This window comes from Podarcis erhardii (assembly GCF_964252035.2).
Source record: "Podarcis erhardii genome assembly, chromosome: 5".
Classification (NCBI taxonomy): domain Eukaryota; kingdom Metazoa; phylum Chordata; class Lepidosauria; order Squamata; family Lacertidae; genus Podarcis; species Podarcis erhardii.
This window is the reverse complement of record NC_138509.1, coordinates 16,389,202-16,409,856: the sequence shown is the minus strand read 5'-3', so window position 1 is coordinate 16,409,856 and position 20,655 is coordinate 16,389,202. Positions and strand designations below refer to the sequence as shown.

The 20,655-nt window shown below is 40.7% G+C and overlaps 2 long non-coding RNA genes across 2 annotated transcripts in view; one reads left to right on the top strand and one right to left on the bottom strand.

The window, feature by feature from the left end:
* The window catches only part of LOC309343194, a 244,646-nt gene that overhangs the window by 152,213 nt on the left and 71,778 nt on the right, over positions 1–20,655 (bottom strand). The window lies entirely within an intron of this gene.
* On the top strand, positions 646–2,901 carry LOC309343173. Its single transcript, XR_014157150.1, has 2 exons — positions 646–1,379; positions 2,546–2,901. It is a non-coding gene; the product is annotated as an uncharacterized lncRNA (long non-coding RNA).

Sequence of the window (20,655 nt, the reverse complement as noted above, 5' to 3'; positions counted from 1 at the left end):
TGGCTTTGCAAAAATGTACATAGGAAGGGAAATTGCAGACTACAATGTGCCTACGCCATGGGTAGACAAACTAAGGCCCGGGGGCTGTATCCAGCCCAATTGCCTTCTAAATCCAGCCCGCGGACAGTCCGGGAATCAGTGTGTTTTTACACAAGTAAATGTGTCCTTTTTAGAAAAATGCATCTCTGGGTTATTTGTGGGCCCTGCCTAGTGTTTTTACATGAGTAGAATGTGTGCTTTTATTTAAAATGCATCTCTGGGTTATAGGAATTCGTTCATATTTTTTTTCCAAAATATAGTCCGACCCCCCACAAGGTCTGAGGGACAGTGGACCAGCCCCCTGCTGAAAATGTTTGCTGACCCCTGGCCTACGCAGATAAATTTTCACTAAAAGGCAGACGAATTTTCACACAGACCTTTTAAAAGATGTATCACAAACTGTTATGAAAATGTGGAGAAATGAGCATTTTAATTGTTATAATCTACAGGTCAGTTATTATTGTCACATATCAACAGACAAATATCTAATATTGAAGTATGATATAATATACTAATGAAACTAATGATAATGATAATTTGTACCCCGCCCATCTGACTGGGTTGCCCCATCCACTCTGGGTGGCTTCTAACACAATATACAAAAACTCAAGAGAAGATCACATATTAAAAGCTTCCTAATACAGGGCTGCCTTCAGATGTCTACAGAAGATCATATAATTATATATCTCTTTGACATCTGACAGGAGGGCATTCCACAGGGTGGGTGCCACTACTGAGAAGGCCCTCTGCCTGGTTCCCTATATTTCACTTCTCACAATGAGGGAACCACCAGAAGGCCCTCAGAGCCTCAGTTTCTGGGTTGAATGATGTGCTCCTTCAGGTATACAGCACTGGAGCCATTTAGGGCTTTAAAGGTTAAACAATCAGCATTTGCACATATTTGAATATTTGCAGAAAGACTGCCTCAGTTTTACAGACAGGAAATTAAGGGATTTCAAATGGGAGAAAAATTAAATGAATTTGTTAGACACTTAAAACAATACACCACTTGAAACAGTCACGGCTTCCCTCAAATAAACCTGGGAAGGGTAGTTTGTTAAAGGTGCTGAGTTGCTAGGAGACCTTTATTTCCCTCACAGAGCTAGAATTCTCACAGTGGTTTAACAGCCAATCCCTCTTTTTCCCATGGAACTCTGTGAACTGTAACTCTGCGAGGGGAAAAGGCACCTCCTAGCACCCTTAACAAACAACATTTCCCAGGATTATTTGGGGAAAGTCACAATTGTTTAAAAAGTGGTACAGTTCTGCTTTGAATGTGGAGGACAGATGGTGCCATAGTTGACTGGGAGTTCTTGTACAACAAGGCTACTTCCAAAAAGGTAGGCTTTCTGTGAGATAATATTTGCTCTGATGCAATGTCATCTAACCTCCCCATAAGCAAATCAGGATGAATCCATAATACACATGTTTCTGAAAGCACCTTAACTGCAACACACTTCAACAGGGTTAGTTCTCACATTCAGCTCCTTATTTTTAAGGTACAATGAGTACGTAGAGATATCATGTGATGGACACGTACGACAGCTCCTTGAGTTCAGGGCATTGTCATCTCTGGCTAACGGATGAGCGCAATGAATTTCTCACTGTCTCCATTCTTTATCCTGCTGTGGGATCCTTTCACATTGCTGACATGAGGAAATAATAATAATAATAATAATAATAATAATAATAATAATAATAATTTATTATTTATACCCCGCCCATCTGTTGGGCGGCTCCCAACAGAATTAAAAACACAATAAAACACCAAACATTAAAAACTTCCCTAAACAGGGTTGCCTTCAGATGTCCTCTAAAAGTCAGATAGTTGTTTATTTCCTTGACACCTGATGGGAGGACATTTCGCAGGGTGGGCGCCACTACCGAGAAGGCCCTCTGCCTGGTTCCCTGTAACTTCACTTCTCACAGGGAGGGAACCACCAGAAGGCCCTCAGAGCTGGACCTCAGTGTCCGGGCTGAATTCCCAACTGGTGTTTGTGTTTGTGTGTGTTGAGGGGGGCATTGTCCCATGCTGAGAAGCGGGGTGGAACAAAGTGAAGCAGCACACTCTTTATCTGGCTGTGTGGATGTTATTGGCCCAGAGATGGAAAGAAGATAAAGTCCCAACCAGAGAAGAATGGCAGATTAAGATGATGGATTATGCCGAAATGTCAAAAATGACCGGAAGAATCAGAAATCAGGAAGACCAAAAATTTTTAGGAATGAGGAAAATTTACAATTTATCTTAAAAACCATTGTAAACAGCTAAATCTGTTAGCAGGATTAGAATTACATTTGTAGTTTAATGATGAGTTTTGGACATAATGGAGACGTAAAAGATTTGGATGATCATAAACGATGCAGGGAAAAATGATTAACAATAGGACTCACAAAGGGGAGAAGTCCCAGAGATTCTTTGGAATCTTGTTTTTATGTTGTACATTGGATATGTAATTGTAAAACATTAATCTGAAAACCAAATAAATAAATTCATATTTTTTTAAAGAAGCGGCACACTCTGTGTGTGGGTTGAGAGCAGCCAAGCAGATGATGTAAGCAGGGAGATGAGCAGTAAACCAAGTTCAAGATGGGTAAAGGTGTGTGCCTACAAGAGACGAGAGAGGATGATTACTTCAGCAGGAACGCTTTAAGTAGACTGGAGAAGCAGGGGAAGAAGGGAGCAAGGAACAAAGGAGGGGGTCACAGCAGTGCCAGATAACCACATTCTCAAGGCTTCTGTTATATTTGGAAGCTCTGCAGCTCTGAAAAAGATGTTGTGGAGTATCAACCAAGATAAAGCTTCACACACGCACACACACTTCAATTTTTTTTTACAATTTGAAATAAACATTTTACAAACTCGATATCCAATGCCTTCCCTTCTACGCTTTCTGTGATTTGTTTTACATACCGTCCATTCTTGCATATTTTACTATAACCATTCAAGTCAGTTTTCCATTTTTACACCAAACATTAATTACACTGCTGAATTTATCTTAATGCCGCCAACGTTTTCAGTTGTGTACGGTCATTTCCCATATACCGTTCGCTCTATAGGACGCACCAGACCATAGAACACACCTTGTTTTAGAGGGGGAGAACAAGAAGAAAAAATTCTCCCCCTCTCTGCTCAGTGCCCATTCAGCGAAGCAGCAGGAGAAACAGAGCCCCTTCTATTTCTCCTCCCGCTTGGCTGAAGGGGCACTGTGCAGCTCTCCCGCTCTGCTGAAGCCAGGAGAGTTTTGTTCTCCCAGCTTCAGCGAAAGGAACCTGAAGCCTTTGGAGTGCTATCCCTGAAGCCTTCAGAGCGCAGCGAGAGTACCCACTGTGCTCCGCAGGCTTTGGTTCCTTTTGCTGAACCCGAAGCCTTCGGAGCGCAGCGGGAACTCACACTGCGCTCCAAAGGCTTCAGGCGGCCGGCCATCCCTGAAGACCCCTCTCGCTCTCCAGGCTTCAGCGAAAGCAACGCGAAGCCTCCGGAGCGCGGAGGGAGCGCTCCCTCTGTGCTTCGGAGGCTTCACGTTGCTATCGCTGAAGCCAAGGAGCCTGCATTCACTCCACAGGATGCACACACATTTCCCCTTAATTTTTGTAGGGGGAAAAGTGTGTCCTATAGAGTGAAAAATACGGTATTTAATAAACGTTTTCCACTCTTCTTTGACTATATGTTATTGCTCTCTTACTCTATGTGTTGAACCTGCCAGTTCTTCACATTCTAACATCTTAAGTTGCCAATCCTCTTTGTCTGGGACCTCCCTCATTTTCCATTTTTGGGCTAACAAAACACGGGCCGCTGTTGTTGCATACATAAATAAGCTTTTTTGACACCGAGGAATTGGGTTATTTCCAGTTTAAAGGGGAGGGGGAAAGAGAGAGAGATAGCTTCCTTAGAATGCAGCACGGGGGAAATTGGCACCACAATGCTACAGAATGTTCAGAGGCCCATCTCTTAAAACTGGAAGGAAGGGCCAGGTTTTCTGGCAGGTGATAAACTTGTTTGTGGACTGCCCTGCTTCACACTGCACAAAGGGCCACATATGATTGAACATTCCCAGCACACAGAAAACTGGGGGTCAGGGAGAAGGGATCTAGCCAAGTTCTCTCCGAAAGCCTAGCTTTTAATGCATAGACGATTCAAACAAGCGAATGTACACCTTCACTCTGAAATTGACACCGCCCAGACCACCCCAGCAAGAACTTTTTTTGAGGGGAAGCTGTTTATAAATGCTTTCAACTAAAATTAAAATAAACTAGGTCTAAGCTAATTTTTTGAGGGGAAGCTGTTTATAAATGCTTTCAACTAAAATAAAAAACAAACTAGGTCTAAGCTAATAGCCACAAACTGCTATTTCATCTAAAGTGCAAGGCTAATATTGGAGGATGAAGATAGTGATGCTATCCTTTGATTCAGAATTACCATTAAACTACTCGTTTGCTTATCCCTGCATGTACATTGACCAGTTTGCTGAATACAGCATGAATGAATAAACTAACTTTAGGCAAAATGAGGATTTTTTATTATTATTATGAGGGCATTGCGCGTTAATTAGCTCTAAGATTTCCCCAGAGTCTTTATATATGCAGTTTTACTTGACTGGTTTGTGGTTACTGTTTTTTCTTGCTGAAATGTATGTATTATGTGTTTGTTTGTTTGTTTGTGTGTGTGTGAGAGAGAGAGAGAGACAGACAGACAGACAGACAGTGATTGTGACTGCATTGCTTATACACTACTTCCTTTGTTTTGATATGTCAAGCAACAGGATTTTTTTAAAAAAAATAACGAAGTTGCTTCATTTCAAAATAAACATATTTCTAGTTGTCGTTTCCAGTTTTCTTCCTGAAGATTGATGTCTGAACAGTTGCAAAACAAAAGCAACGTGCATATTTATAATTTACGTCTTTATTAGAAGGAAGTGTTTAATGAGAGCTGGTCTAGTGTAGAAACGAAGAACTGGGGAATTCAGACCACATCCTGCATGCATTGAAAGTACACACAAGCATACTTGAGCCTGCATGAACTGCCCCCTGCTCTATGGCCAAGCCCTCTGTGCATTTGGCCAGTGCATGAACGAGCTCTTACTGGCATAGAGAAGCTCTATGCATATATATCAGTATAATTCCTGTCTGAGTTATGGAGGATATGCCATCTGGAACCAGCCCTAGGCCTCAACAGTACAGTACCGTATTGGCCCGAATATAAGCTGCACCTTTAAAATTCGGGGGGGGGGGAGAGAGAGAGAAAGTCAATACCCGAATATAAGCCGCTCCCTTAAAATTTCACAGACACTCACACCCATTCTGTTTTTCCGTATGTCTGTTTCATCAAGCGATAGTGTCAAAGCCCGTTTTTGTAAGGTCGCGAATTTGAGCCGCACTTTAACTTTTCATGGTCAGAATTCGGGGGGGGGGGGGAGTGAGACTTATATTCAGGCCAATATGGTAATATACTTATACATTAAATGAAATGTCTATGTGATGTTGTTATGAGCTAATTTTTTAAAAAACCACTATATTGTTCATATTATAACACTTGCTTATTTTTAGTCGATGATTGTGGTTTATGGTTTACATTTAAAGATATAAAGGCTTTTTAAACAACAACACAATCTGGGACTTTTCTGTGCTCGATCACTGAGCTGTGGCTTCTCCAGATGAAAAGAAAGAATAGCTGCTTGAAATGAAGGTGGTCCAGTGGGCTGCAAATCCAGACCCATGTGTTTTTGTATCATTTAGATATCATTTTTAGTGTATGAAATAACTCTATTAGATATGCCTTTAAGGAATGGGCCCAACAAACAAGAAAGCTGAGATCTTTTGTGAAGCAGATATCAGATGCTTCTCTGTGCTTAGGATAAGAGCAGTCGAATTATCAGTGCCGCAGAACCTAAGCAGGTGTCAGTTTTATCTCCCATGATAATAATCAGAAGTTGAGTTCCATTTCAGCATTGGTTCCAGAAAGGCAGCTTGTGGACTGAAGCCACAGGACTGGAATCTGGCACAAGGAATCAAACTGAAGAGCAAACATAGCAGAACTTGTTATCAAGAGTACAGAACTGTTGTTGTTGTTGTTGTTTAGTCGTTTAGTCGTGTCCGACTCTTTGTGACCCCATGGACCAGAGCACACCAGGCACTCCTGTCTTCCACTGCCTCCCGCAGTTTAGTCAAACTCATGTTGGTAGCTTTGAGAACACTGTCCAACCATCTCGTCCTCTGTCGTCCCCTTCTCCTTGTGCCCTCCATCTTTCCCAACATCAGGGTCTTTTCCAGGGAGTCTTCTCTTCTCATGAGGTGGCCAAAGTATTGGAGCCTCAGCTTCAGGATCTGTCCTTTCAGTGAGCACTCAGGGCTGATTTCCTTCAGAATGGATAGGTTTGATCTTCTTGCAGTCCATGGGACTCTCAAGTGTCTCCTCCAGCACCATAATTCAAAAGCATCAATTCTTCGGCGATCAGCTGAACTAGTACAGAACTACCATGTAGCTTATCTGTATTAGCAAAAGTAGCTCTTGCAGAACCATAAAACCATAGAATAATAGAAATGTAGTCCTTTCCCCCAACATGGGTCTTGAACCCACAGCCCTGTGATTAAAAGTCTCATGCTCTACCAACTGAGCGACATTGCTGGGGAGCAATCATATGACTCTCCAACAGAAGAGTTCTGCTTGTTTCCTCCTTGCTATGCAAGAAAGATGCTAAGCAAACCCCTATCATGTGTTTAATTTTCTAGTTGATGGATATGTGGAGACTGAGGGAGGAAAACTGGATTAAATTATTAGGATTCCTCCCACCACACACACCCCAGCTCTATGTTCTTTCTTGAATCAGAAAGAAAGCATAGGCTATTTTTCACCCTGAAAGTTCTGCTTCTCGTCACATAAGGGACTGGGGGTTTTTTTGGCTTTGCCTTTTTTTTTTTTAACAGCAACAAAAAAACATTAGTAACATAATAGCCTTGTGGATATCCAAGTCTCCAAAGGCAGGCGTAAGGAGGAAAGCACGAATATTTCAGTTCAGTGCTGCTCACCCCATCTGATCAACCCCATGGGCTGGCAGGAACAGAGCAATATGGCTGGGTTGTCTCAGGCCAAATGGGCTTCAATGCTAATCTTCCTTCTGTTTCATCTTTTCCTGTTTTTTTCGCTGGGACACATCATTCTGTTGTACTTGAGGGTTCACACACTTCAGTGCGGCTGTTTTATTTCACTCCTCGCTCAGTGCAAAGTACAATGAAAGCCAGGAAAGAAGACTTGAGATCTGCACACTGTCAGTGGTACATAGTTCTGGCTGTTGTTTCCGTTTGATGCCTTCAGTTTTATCCAAGGATTATGCAGGATGGGAATAAAGGAAGATTTACATGCCTGAACATGGGTCAAATGACAGTCAGAAAACACATGTGTTCCAGCTTTTTCACCTGTGTGCTTTTCCTGGCAAGCATTCCTTGAAAAGTCTTCTAACCAACTGTGGCAGAAATTGCTGATAGGAGCTTTCTTCTTATACTTAGTTGAAATGGAGTACAGTTTTTGTTTATTTCTAAGGCCTTTGTTTTATTCTGGCATCAGTTTAGCCCATATCATCATATAGATCTATATTTAGAGATAATAACTTCCTAATGCTCCATCGCATTCTAGCATGATGAAGAAACAGAACCAGGATAAGGGTATGCAAATGAGGGGAGGGGCTATGCAGAAAATTACTGACTTGAGTTATCCAGGAGTTGGGAAGAAGGTTTGGAGCCCGATCCTAGCTATTTTTGCTCCGAACTAAGGCACACTTAGTGGGTGGTGCTGTGGTCTAAACCACAGATCCTAGGGCTTGCCGATCAGAATGTTGGTGGTTTGAATCCCCACAACGGGGTGAGCTCCCGTTGCTTGGTCCCTGCTCCTGCCAACCTAGCAGTTCGAAAGCATGTCAAAGTGCAAGTAGATAAATCGGTACCGCTCCAGCGGGAAGCTAAACGGTGTTTCTGTGCGCTGCTCTGGTTTGCCAGAAGTGGCATAGTCATGCTGGCCCCATGACCCGGAAGCTGTACTCTGGCTCCCTTGGCCAGTAAAGCGAGATGAGTGCTGTAACCCCAGAGGCGTCCGCGACTGGACCTAACGGTCAGGGGTCCCTTTACCTTAAGGCACACTTGGACTCAGTGGAACCTGAATTAAAGCTCAATTTTGCAAAATGTGCCAATTGGAACAAAGATCCAGCAATTCTTCCTGCAAAGTCATCTATCACATACTGTCAAATTTTGACTGCTACTGAATGTTGTCAGCTTTCAAGTCTTATCTAATATTTGCTAATACTTGATATGTTGACCACTGCATATCAGATGCTATCAAAATAATGCCAGTGATTGCATGCCAGCTGTCAGATACTGTCAATTGTTGAAAAACTTTCAGATGCAAGGGGAGGGGGAGATGTAGAATATCAAACATCCGTGCAAAAAAAATACTAGGAACACTATAGAATATTTACCATAAATATCTACAAAGGGAGAGGCCTGTCATAATGATAGGCATGTTCCAGTCTTGTATAACCATTTACTATTGATTTTTAGCTTGCTTTTCAGCCAAAATTAGGGCACAAAGCAACGTACAGGAAATAGTAATTTAAGTACCATAAAAAGGGAAATTTACATCTAAAAGTAAAGAACAGACCACAGCAGAAGATGAGAGGGATAGTCAAATTCAAGTAAAATATTATCAGCAGAGAATCAAGAATGTACATGCCTTTTTAGAATGTCTTACTCCCCTTGAAGCAAGTTGGTGAGACTGAATAGCAGTTCCACAGAAAAGAGACCACAACAGAGAAGACCCTGTACCTAACCACAACCCACAACCGGGTTGTGATGTCAGAAGGGTGGTTGTGTGTCCTACTTTACGGAGGGCTTTCCTCATTTTGGTAATGTGTGTCCTCTTTTTTTGTCACTGTGTAACTGGCCAACGCAGATTGGCATCTGGGTGTGGTGGGTTCATATTGGAGGAGGTGCTGCTTCAGGTACACAGAGCCCAGATTATTCAGGGCATTGATGTTCTATATGATGTCTGGTGAACATCTAGCTGGCAGCCAAAGTTAACTTTAAATCATTGGCTAGGGTCATGCAGAGAAAAATGAGGAATCAAATTAAAGTGCAGAGCACGTAGATCTTCCAAACACACAAACACAAGCACACACACACACACACACACACACACACACACACACACGGAGTGCTTTGCCAATATGCTTCCTAAATCATAAAGACTTTGGATATAATATACAGTTTGAAGAATGGGAAAGGTTGTGGAATGAAAGGATAAAATTTACAGCCTGTAATGCTTTGAAAGAGAATATGATGAAAATGATGTATAGATGGTATATTACACCAGTGAAATTAGCTAAAATGTATAAGACAAATAATAAGTGTTGGAAATATATAAAAAAGGAACATTTTATCATATGTGGTGAGAATGTAAAAAAGTAAAGAATTTCTGGGAAATGATATATAATGAGATGAAAAAGATGTTGAAATATACATTCTTAAAAAAATCCAGAAGCATTTTTACTTGGTATTATAGGTCAGGACATTAACAGGTAAGATGTTAAATTGTTTTTATATGCAACAACTGAGGCAAGGGTATTGTTAGCCCAGAAATGGAAACAAGAAGAAATTCCGACGAAAGAAGAATGGCAGACGAAATTAATGGACTATGCAGAATTGGACAAAATGACAGGAAGGATTCGAAACCTGCGGGGCCAGAGATTTACAGAAGATTGGAAGAAGTATATGAATTATTTGAAGAGCAACTGTAATCAACAAATTACGCTAGTAGGACTATAAGAAGTTTTCTAAGGAGAAATATAGGAAGTGTTACAAAGTAGAAAAAGATAGAGATATTGGTTATGAGTTTGAAATGTAATAGGGAAGATAAGAAATGCATACTGAGAGATTAGATTGGAAAATTTTCAGCCAGGATTGATCGAAGTCAAAAATTTGAATAAGATGTAAAAGTATGTTTAATTACTGTTGAAAATGATATGTTAAAAAAACTAATAAAAATTATATTAAAAAAACGACAAATTTAAGTGCAGAGCACGTAGATCTTCCAAACACACACACACACACACACACACACACACACACACACACAGAGTGCTTTGCCAATTTGCTCCCTAAATCGTAAAGACAAAAGAAACAAAAATGGAAAATGCTGGGCATAATCTTTGAAAGCTATTGGCTCCGGGAGTTCTTGTGTCAGGCTGGTTGAAATGAGCCCTCGCTGGCCACTCACTCAGGAGCCTAGGTGTTATGGACTGTTTTATGAACGTTCCAGCAGTTCATATATTTTAAAATAAACTGTCGGTGTGCAAGGCCTGGGGACAAATAGAGCTGTCTATAGGAAAGGCTGCAAAGTAGGGTGTGCTTGTGCTTTCAGGATTCCCGTTCAGTTCAATGGAAGTTTTGCAGAAGACTTTCCACAACGATTACACCCAAGAGTATTTGCTGCTAGCCACTAATCCATATGAAGATCTTTATATATATATATATATATATATATATATATATATATATATATATATATATTTGCTTTCGTAGATTTTCACGGGTACAGGAATGCAGGTTTTGGTGTCCTCGGGTGTCTTCCCGTGTAAAAGTTGGGGTGTCTAGGCGACGTTTCGACGAGGTCTCACTCGTCATCTTCAGGCTGGTGCTTTCGGCTTCTTGTTACTGGAACAGAGCAGGATCTCAGTGTTTGAGTTCCTATAAATACTGTAGAGGGGGTGTGGTGTATAGCCTCCAATGTTCTCCAATGTTCTCTCTGCCCAGAACATTGGAGGCTATACACCACACCCCCTCTACAGTATTTATAGGAACTCAAACACTGAGATCCTGCTCTGTTCCAGTAACAAGAAGCCGAAAGCACCAGCCTGAAGATGACGAGTGAGACCTCGTCGAAACGTCGCCTAGACACCCCAACTTTTACACGGGAAGACACCCGAGGACACCAAAACCTGCATATATATATATATATATATATATATATATATATATATATGCTTTTCAGGTTTATACATTACAGTCATTTAACATTTCCAAATTTGACTTCCTTCCCCCTCTTTTTGCGGTTCCTTAAATTTATTTTTAGTATCTTCTGCATATATAAATTGCTCATTTATTCATCTACTTTAAATATATACTCTTATGAAACTGCAGGTTATTATCCCGCCAATGTTCTTATCTGTTTACAATTTATCTCTAAACATTCAATAAACCATTTCCATTCTTTTATAAAATGTTTGTTGTCTTAATTTCTTATTCTTCTGGTAAGTTTTGCCATTTCTGCATATTCCATAACTTTTTGTATCCATTGTTCCTTTGTGGGACTTCTGCTTCTTTCCATTTTGGGGCAAGTAACATTCTTGCCGCTGTAGTCGCATACATGAAGAAGTTTCTATACTGTTTCGGTAGTTCTGCCCCTATAATTCCCCCCAAAAAGCTTCTGGTTTTGTTTTGTTTTTACAAGTTATTTTAAACATCCTTGTCAATGAAGATTTGTATTTAGTATAAATATTCAGAAACTGTCTCCCCACCCTTTTCTTCCACATTGTTGACATCTCTGAAACTAACAAGGAAAGATTTTTACTTATTTCTGTTCCACAAGGAAACATAGTCCACATTTGGATCTGCAGAGTTGTGAAAACACTCCTCCTTCTATAGCCATTGACAAAAATCAGGAGTGCTTACTCAGATTATAGATGAATAATGTTAAGTTGCGGGCGAACATATCAGACGACACAGCGATTCTTCCAAAGCAGCTCTTTATTTGTAAGTTGGAGCAGAACTGAACTGAGGAGCTCAGTCAGCCTGCTTATATAGAGCTCCACTAGAATGCAACAGTAACCATTTTCTGTAACTAGCCAATCACTGAATGTCACTTTCAATCCTTCATTTGCATTCAAACTATCCAATCACTGAACGTTACTTTCGATCCTTCATTTGCATAACTATCTACAGTATCCCCCTGCTGGCCCAGGGTGAGAACCTCAGTACATAACAAATAAGCTTTCCAAATTCCAGTAAAAAGTGAATGATTCAGATACAATTTTTGGTGAATAACTGCAGGAAAATGAAATATAGCTACGTCCTTCCTGAACACCCCAAAATCAAAAGAAACAATTTCCATATTTGGGGGGGGCAATGTATACATTACCCAACAACAAACCTGGATTTGTCACCAAGTGCAGTCAAACCAAGTCAACCAAGGTTTAACTTTTCAATCAACCTTGCGCAACCCTACTATATCTGTCATTGACAACTGCATCTGAGTGCCGCAAGTTGGTTACATTCTTTTGTCCTTTACATTTTAAAATGAACAAGTTTTAGGCTATGTCATATGTGCGGAGTTTTCATCTTCTTTTAAAATTGAGTACATGAGGGTTTTTTGTTTTGTTTTTTGTTTAGTGTCTGATTTATAATTTGGAGCGCTGAAGGTTAACACTCCCGCAAACCCCTCAGTTATATTGATAAGATTAAGATTTCCCGCCTCCTATTCATTAACCTAGACATCTAACGGTGGCTTTCATTGGCCTTTAAAAACCCTCTGACAAATGTTAATTGGGTTTAACCATGCTTGTGAAATAGGGCTGCATTTACAAATCAGCACGTGCTGAGGCAGTCAGGGGGCATTTTACAAACTGTTGATGTCCCTCAGGGAGATCTGTGCAGTTGAACTAAAACTTTGCTCCCAGAGATCCGCAAGCTGCCTACACCCCAAATAAATCTGCGGGTTATCAATAAAGAATTCTTTAATTGGCCCGAGTGTATTATTTATTCATGGGAAGATAAGTGAGCCTTAGATTCCCTCCTTTCCCAGAAGGTTAGGGGGCCTACACACAACTCACAAATCTTTCTGGATAATCCTTTACTTGAACCAGAAATTATATTATGCTTTTGTTCTTTCATGCCGAAAGCTGCCCAAGCGAGCTGTGATTTATGAAGCTGGAGTCCTGAGTCTCCCGCCAGACAGCCCACTTAGTCACAGTAATGGCTGTGAAACAGATCATGCATTCTGAGACAGGCTATAATTTGTGCTAAAGAAACTTGTCCATTTCAATTATAAAATTTAATTTGCAAGGCTCTATAAAAGGTTATGAAGTGGAGGGGGGGGAGGAGAAGAATCCAAGGAGCCAAACATTACGTTAGTGGCATGCGTGAGAGAACCACATGCATATTGTCTTGGCCACAGAGGTTGGGGGTTGTGTACAGCATTTTCAGAGCCACCCCCCTTCCCAACCTTACCACTATGGTGGCCCTGGTACTAAGTAATGGGAGAGGGGGGAGCAGGGGTAAATTTGTCCATTTTGGATTCTCATTTTTTCAAGTATTAGGTTTCTGCGTCAATTTGCAATAAATAAATAAACAAACAAACAAATATAAAAAGGCATCACAAAATTTTGTCAGCGTTCTCATGCACTTTTCTCCTAATACACACATTTTGTATGCAATTGGAGGAATGGCTGCTGGGAGGAGCGCAGAGAGAACAAATGCCTTGGTGCATCTGCAGCTGCACAACCGAATGCCTTCATCAGCCCTGGCTGCAACGAAACATGTCTCTCCTCTATCGGTCTCTACAGATACAGCAGGCGCTGTAATTCTCCAATGATTTGCCTTTACCCTGGAAGGCACATTTTTTCAATGTCTCCTGAGGCAGAAGGATGCCAACCATTTCCCCCTACACAATGCCTTTGTATATGTTACTTGCACAAACATAAGCATTTTGATGCACTTTTGCAGTTGAAGAATTGCACTGCAAAATTTGGAGAAGTGCAAATCTTGAAGGATACTTGCGATTCAGTTTGTGCATTGTTCTGCAAAATGCAAATTCGATAGGTTCGCATTTAAATGGGAACGGATTCGGATTCCCCCCCCCATCCCCCGTCAGGGTGACTAGCCATGCTGTGGGTGGGGGAGTTTGATTGCTCCTTTAAAAGTGTAATCCCCAGGAGATCGTATAGGGCTGAAGAACGGGAAAAACTTAAAAAAACAAAGTTCTTTGGGAAATAAGAAAAACTTAAATGGCGGGGCGTCGCTCAGGAGAGGAAATCTTCACAGTTCTTTTTGTTTCCCAAAGAAGCATATACAGTGGTACCTCGGTTCTCGAATGTAATTCATTCCAGAAGACCGTTCAACTTCCAAAATGTTTGAAAACAGAGGCGCAAAGGGCTGGCTACAAGTTGAACTGGAAAAATTGAAAAACACGCAGTGGAAGCCATTTGACTTCCGAGGCACGTTTGAAAATGGAAGCAACTACTTCTGGGTTTTCGGCATTCAAAAAACGAAACGTTCAGCTTCCGAGACACCTGAAAACTGAGGTACCACTGTAAATGCATGAGCAAAGAGCATGTTTCTTCTTCAGAGCCGGCCTGTCCTGAAGTGCTTGCCTGATATGGCGGAAACGTAAGAAACAGTGCTCTGCATATTTAAAAATAAATTTAAGGAACCGCAGAAAGAGGGGGAAGGAAGTCAAGTTTTGAAATGTTAAAATGACTGTAACATTAGTGAAATGTATAAACCTGAAAAGCATAAATAAAATAAAAGAAGAAGAAAAGAAAACCACTGCTTCTGCTGGCAGGGGCAAAAGGAAGAATATTTGGTGTGCAGTCTTGTGGCTCGTATTCTCCGTTGCCAGGCAGAGAAGCCAAGCAGCAACACTTTACAGAATGCCCAGGTTCTGGCTGAGTTGGGTGAGAGCTGGGGCATTCCTGAGTGCCATGTTGCTCCTTGGCTTCCTTGTCCCTGGGCGAAGAAGCTGAGTGATAACATTTTGTGGAGCACCCCAGCTCTCACTGAGTCTGGCAAGAGTTGGGGCATTCTGACAGGGTCAGAGTGTGGGGCATAGTGGCAGGGCAGGGGCAGGAGACAGCAGTTCCTGCATCACCTCAGATGGTAAAAAGGGCTATCCAGTCCTTCTTTATTGCTCTGCCTGGCCCCTCCTCAACCTTTTATGGATTAAAGCGACATGACTGGGAATCAATATTAAGTAGACTTGCTTCTGAGCAGCACTTTTTCAATGGCACAGATCTCTCTCTCATTCTACAGAACTTGCAGCAGGCATGAGAAGCCATTGACACTTGAGATGAATTGTTTCATGTGGAATTACTGTCATTTAAACATCATGCTGCAAACCTTAGACTTCAGCTTTAATAATAAAAAATGACCATGTTCTTGAGCCGCCCTATGATGAAATATTTGCTACACTCTTTAAGATATATTTATGCAGTTGTCAGCTATGACTTTGCAGAAATTTACAGCCAAAACATTTCTGGAGATCCTTTGGAGTGCACCCAAAAGAAAGCTGGGCTTTGCCCTACTAAACATTTCTCCAAGGTTTGTGTCGTAGTTGTTTCCTCTCAATAATTTGTTGTTTTTTTTATAAATATTTATTAAAGTTTTTAAATATAAATGCACAAATAATAAACAATCTTACTTCTGTCACAAACATAGTTTCATCACTTCTTTGGACTCCCTCACGTCTCCCGCTCCCATTTACATCATTAAAAGTTTTTTTTTCCAAACAAATTATCAACTTGTTTACAATCTCATATCCACTCATTCGAATATAATCTAGCAATTCTTCCAAAAAAATTTTATATTTTCTTTAGTCTCACTTATCATCAAATTTAAATCTAATTTAGTGGTGGCCAATTTTTTACAATCTAGCATCCTTCTTAACATTCAACCAAATTACAATGTTTTTGTAGATACATCTTAAATTTCTTACAGTCTTCCTCCATTTTCTCTTCTCCCAGATCTCGGATTCTGCCAGTCATCTCGGCCAGTTGCATATAATCCATCAGCTGCATCTGCCACTCTTCCAGTGTGGGTAGATCTTGAGTTTTCCAGTTTTTTGCGATAAGTATCCTTGCTGCCGTTGTTGCATACATAAAGAATGTTCGGTCCTTCTTTAACACCTTCTGGCCGACAATACCCAGAAGGAAGGCCTCTGGTTTCTTAGTGAAGGTATACTTAAATACCTTTTTCAGCTCATTATATATCATTTCCCAGAAGGCCTTCACCCTAGGGCATGTCCACCAGAGGTGAAAGAATGTTCCTTCATTTTCTTTACATTTCCAACATTTATTATCAGACGAATGGTATATTTTGGCAAGTTTAACTGGGGTCATGTACCATCTATATATCATTTTCATTACATTTTCCTTCAGAGCATTACATGCGGTGAAGTTCAACCCAGTGGTCCACAACCTTTCCCAATCCTCAAACATAATGTTATGCCCAATGTCCTGCGCCCACTTTATCATAGCCGATTTAACCATTTCATCTTGTGTATTCCATTTTAACAGCAAGTTATACATTCTAGATAGTACCTTAGTCTTTGGTTCTAACAATTCTGTTTCTAACTTCGATTTCTCCACCTGGAACCCTAACTTTTTGTCATTTTTTAAAACTTCTTTAATCTGAGCGTAATGTAACCAGTCTCGCACTTTATCCTTCATTTTCTCCAAACTCTGCAATTTCCAATTGTCTCCATCTTTTTCTAATATTTCCCAATATTTTGGCCATTTGGCCTCCATATTGGGTCTTTTTCGGGCCTTAGCTTCCAGAGGCGAAAGCCACCTTGGAGTTTTATTTTCCAATAAGTCTTTATATTTTGTCCAAACATTGAACACTGCCTTCCTGACAATATGGTTCTTAAAGGCCTTATTGATCTTAACTTTGTCATACCATAAGTATGCATGCCAACCAAAAGCATTGTTAAAACCTTCCAAGTCCAATACATCTGTTTCCTCTCAATAATTTGTTTCCTCTCAATTGATGGAATTTTTAGTTGGTCTCTTCAATCTGCTCAGTCACATCAACAGATCTCAGCCGGTCTTCCTTTTTTAGGAGATGGAAAAGATGGTAGCAGTGCAGAAAGGCAACCAATGCATGCTTGATTATAAATATTTGTGAAGTATTATTAATCTAAATGTTAACAACCAGAAATTATTGTTTGGATTCCTATTCTGGAAAAAGAACCTGCCATAGACAACTCATTTTGGCCAGGAAAATATATATTAAAAAAAAAAAAAAATTCCTTAGCACCTTAAAAAATTCCTAGCACCTTAAAGACCAACTAAGTTAGTTCTTGGTATGAGCTTTCGTGTGCATTGACTATGGCAGACCAACACGGCTACCTATCTGTAACAGGAAAATATACAGTTTCACCTAGAACTCAGTGACATTAGTCAAGAAACAGCTTTTTGTATGCACTATGAAGGTGCAACAGCAGATGGCGCCAGAGAGCAAAAAAAAAAGATTTCTAAGTGATTTTCCATAGCGTTTTTTTCTTTTGTTATAACAGTTTAATTTCTCACTTATTTCTAGTGGTTTTCCCCCTGTGTGTAGATCCACCCCTATAGCCCAGCACTACAGCCTGAAGTATATAACAAAAACCCGACCCCTTCAATCCATGAAAAGCTCTAGTCAAACATGACGTAAACAGATTGCATTGTATATATGGCTTTTGTGGACCCTTACTGCCTAATGCCATCTCCCTGGGTGCTTCCAGATCACCAGTACTTTGTGGCAGCAATTCAAACATGTAATGGAACTTTACGTTTGTATAGTTTAAGTGGATTAAGAAGAAGAAGAGTTTGGATTTGGTATCCCGCCTTTCACTCCCTTTTAAGGAATCTCAAAGCGGCTCACATTCTCCTTTCCCTTCCTCCCCCACAACAAACACTCTGTGAGGTGAGTGGGGCTGAGAGACTTCAAAGAAGTGTGACTGGCCCAAGGTCACCCAGCAGCTGCATGTGGAGGAGCGGAGACGCGAACCCGGTTCCCCAGATTACGAGACTACCGCTCTGTCACCCTGACACAACAAATCCATTTTTAAATGGACTTTCTGCAGCTTGGAAAGTGATAGGAAAATGAATGAACACTCCACAAGCAAATCAGGATGAATACAGAATGAAAGTCATATAACCATCCCATAAACAAACCAGAACAAATGCCCATCCACACCATGAAATGGAAGAACATTTGTACTATTTCCAACTCCGAATAGACTTGTTAAAATATGTAAGTTTGAATCAGAAAAGTGCGGGAGATGTAATGAGGTTGAGGATACTTTTTATCATATGTGGTGGACCTGTGAAAGGGTAGAAGAATATTGGGAAATGATATATAATGAATTGAAAAAAAAGTTTAAAAGTACCTTTCCAAAAAAAAACCCAGAGTCCTTTTTGTGGGGGATAATTCAGAGGGGAACTCCAAGGCATCAAAAAAGACTATTTATGTACGCTACTACTGCGGCCCATATTTTGTTAGCCCCAAAATGGAAAACTAGCGAGGTCCCAACCAAAGAAGAATGGCAACTTAAACTGATGGAATACGCGCAGCTTGCAGATTTAACATATAGAATAAGAGAACAAGAAGAATATACGTTTAAAGAAGATTGGAAAATGTTTACTGAATATATGGGTGAAAACTGCGTTCATTTAAAAACGCTGGTAGCATTAAGATAAATTCAACAGTGTAAATAAGTTTTGATGGATGTAACAATGGATTATTGAACGGTTTAGTTCATGTAAAATATGCAGGGATGTATAGTATGCAAGACGAACCAAGGAAAGAGAAGAATGGAAGCCATTGACTTAAGGTGGTTTAAATGAATGTTTTGAAATGTAAATTAGAATATTTTATTGATTCCCCCCCCCCCCCCGGAATCCTGGGAACAATAGTTCACTCCTCACAAAACTACAGTTCCCAGCACCCTTAACAGTTCAAGCAAAATAAATGTTTTCACAAGCTCCTGAGAAAAGAAACTCTCTAGGTGATCTCTCCTTGCTATATATTTATTATCTTGATTTCATTTCTATTCTACTAGAATATTCTAGATGAAAGCACTGCAGGGGGTTGGACTAGATCATGGGTGGGCAAACTAAGGCCCGGGGGCTGGATCTGGCCCAATTGCCTTCTAAATCCGGCCCGCAAACGGTCCGGGAATCAGCATGTTTTTACATGAGTAGAAAGTGTGCTTTTAATTAAAATGCATCTTTGGGTTATTTGTGGGGCATAGGAATTCGTTCACCCCCCCCAAAAAAATAGTCCTGTCCCCCACAAGGTCTGAGGGACAGTGGACCAGCCCCCTGCTAAAAAGGTTTGCTGACTCCTGGATGAGATGTGGTCCATTCCAACTCCACATTTCTACGATTCTGTAAGTATTTGCAGCTTCCCACAGCATTTAGCATTTAAGAAGGCAAATGGGTTCCCAACATTTACATATTTCATTTATTATCAATTTTATTCACATTGTATACAACCTGCTCTTCACTGTTCGCGCAGTCCCAGAGTGAGGAACAACACTAAAGTACAATAAAATGATGCTTCATTGAAAAACAGCTTTGGGTAAAAACAACAACAACAATAGACTAAACATTGTAAATGCAACCTCAGGCCTACCCAGCCAGAATATTAATCTCCAGACTATTTCACCCTGCTTGATGAATCAGATAGCAATGCCTAATCCCAGTTGTTAGCCCAACAGTAATACATTATCTGGTAATTATTGTGTAAATGAAATCGCTTTTCTGCAAATAAATGACTATTGTGTTTCAAATCCTGCATATTTTCCCATTTAAATCTTAATTAGATACATATGCAAATGTGGTCTACTGATTAATTAATCAACCAAATTTTCTTCGATTGGGTTGAAGCCAGACAAAGTTGATCCCTCCCAGCATGTAAAATCAAGGAACGAAAGAACCCCTGATCTGATGCTCATGTGACGTAATAAAGTCACTACCAGGTGACCAAACTGCATGTAAGGATTTTAGAGGATTTTGTTTGACTTCACCCTCTAGTGGTCAGAGCTGTCATTTCCACATTTAAAGGCTGGAGAGTGAAAACCGAAAATGGATGCATGTTCAGAAACTTCTGCTGTGTTTTGGCAGGGCTATTTAGCCAGGAATTTTGCCTGGGGTGAAGCCACCAGAGGGTGCCATTGAGGCTCTAATAATAATAATAATAATAATTTATTTATACCCTGCACATCTGGCTGGGTTTCCCCAGCCACCCTGAGCGGCTCCCAACAGAATATTAAAAACACAATAAAACATCAAACATTAAAAACTTCCATAAACAGGGTTGCCTTCAGATGTCATCTAAATGTCAGAAAGTTGTTTATTTCCTTCACCTCTGCCCAGTATACCTGAAGGAGTGTCTCCACCCCCATCGTTCAACCCAGGCACTGAGGTCCAGCTCCAAGGGCCTTCTGGCAGTTCCCTCCCCTGCAAGAAGTGAAGCTACAGGGAACCAGGCAGAGGGCCTTCTCAGGAGTGGCACCCGCCCTGTGAAACGCCCTCCCATCAGATGTCAAGGAAATAAGCAACTATCTGACTTTTAGAAGACATCTGAAGGCAACCATGCTTAGGGAAGTTTTTAATGTTTGATGTTTTGTTGTGTTTTTAATAGTCTGTTGGGAGCCACCCAGAGTGCCTGGGGAAACCCAGCCAGATGGGCAGGGTATAAATAATGAATTCTTCTTCTACTTCTTCTTCTACTTCTTCTTCTCCTCCTCCTCCTCCTCCTCCTCCTCCTTCTTCCAGCAACAACCCAATGATGTAGGTTAGGCTCAGAGTTGGTGAC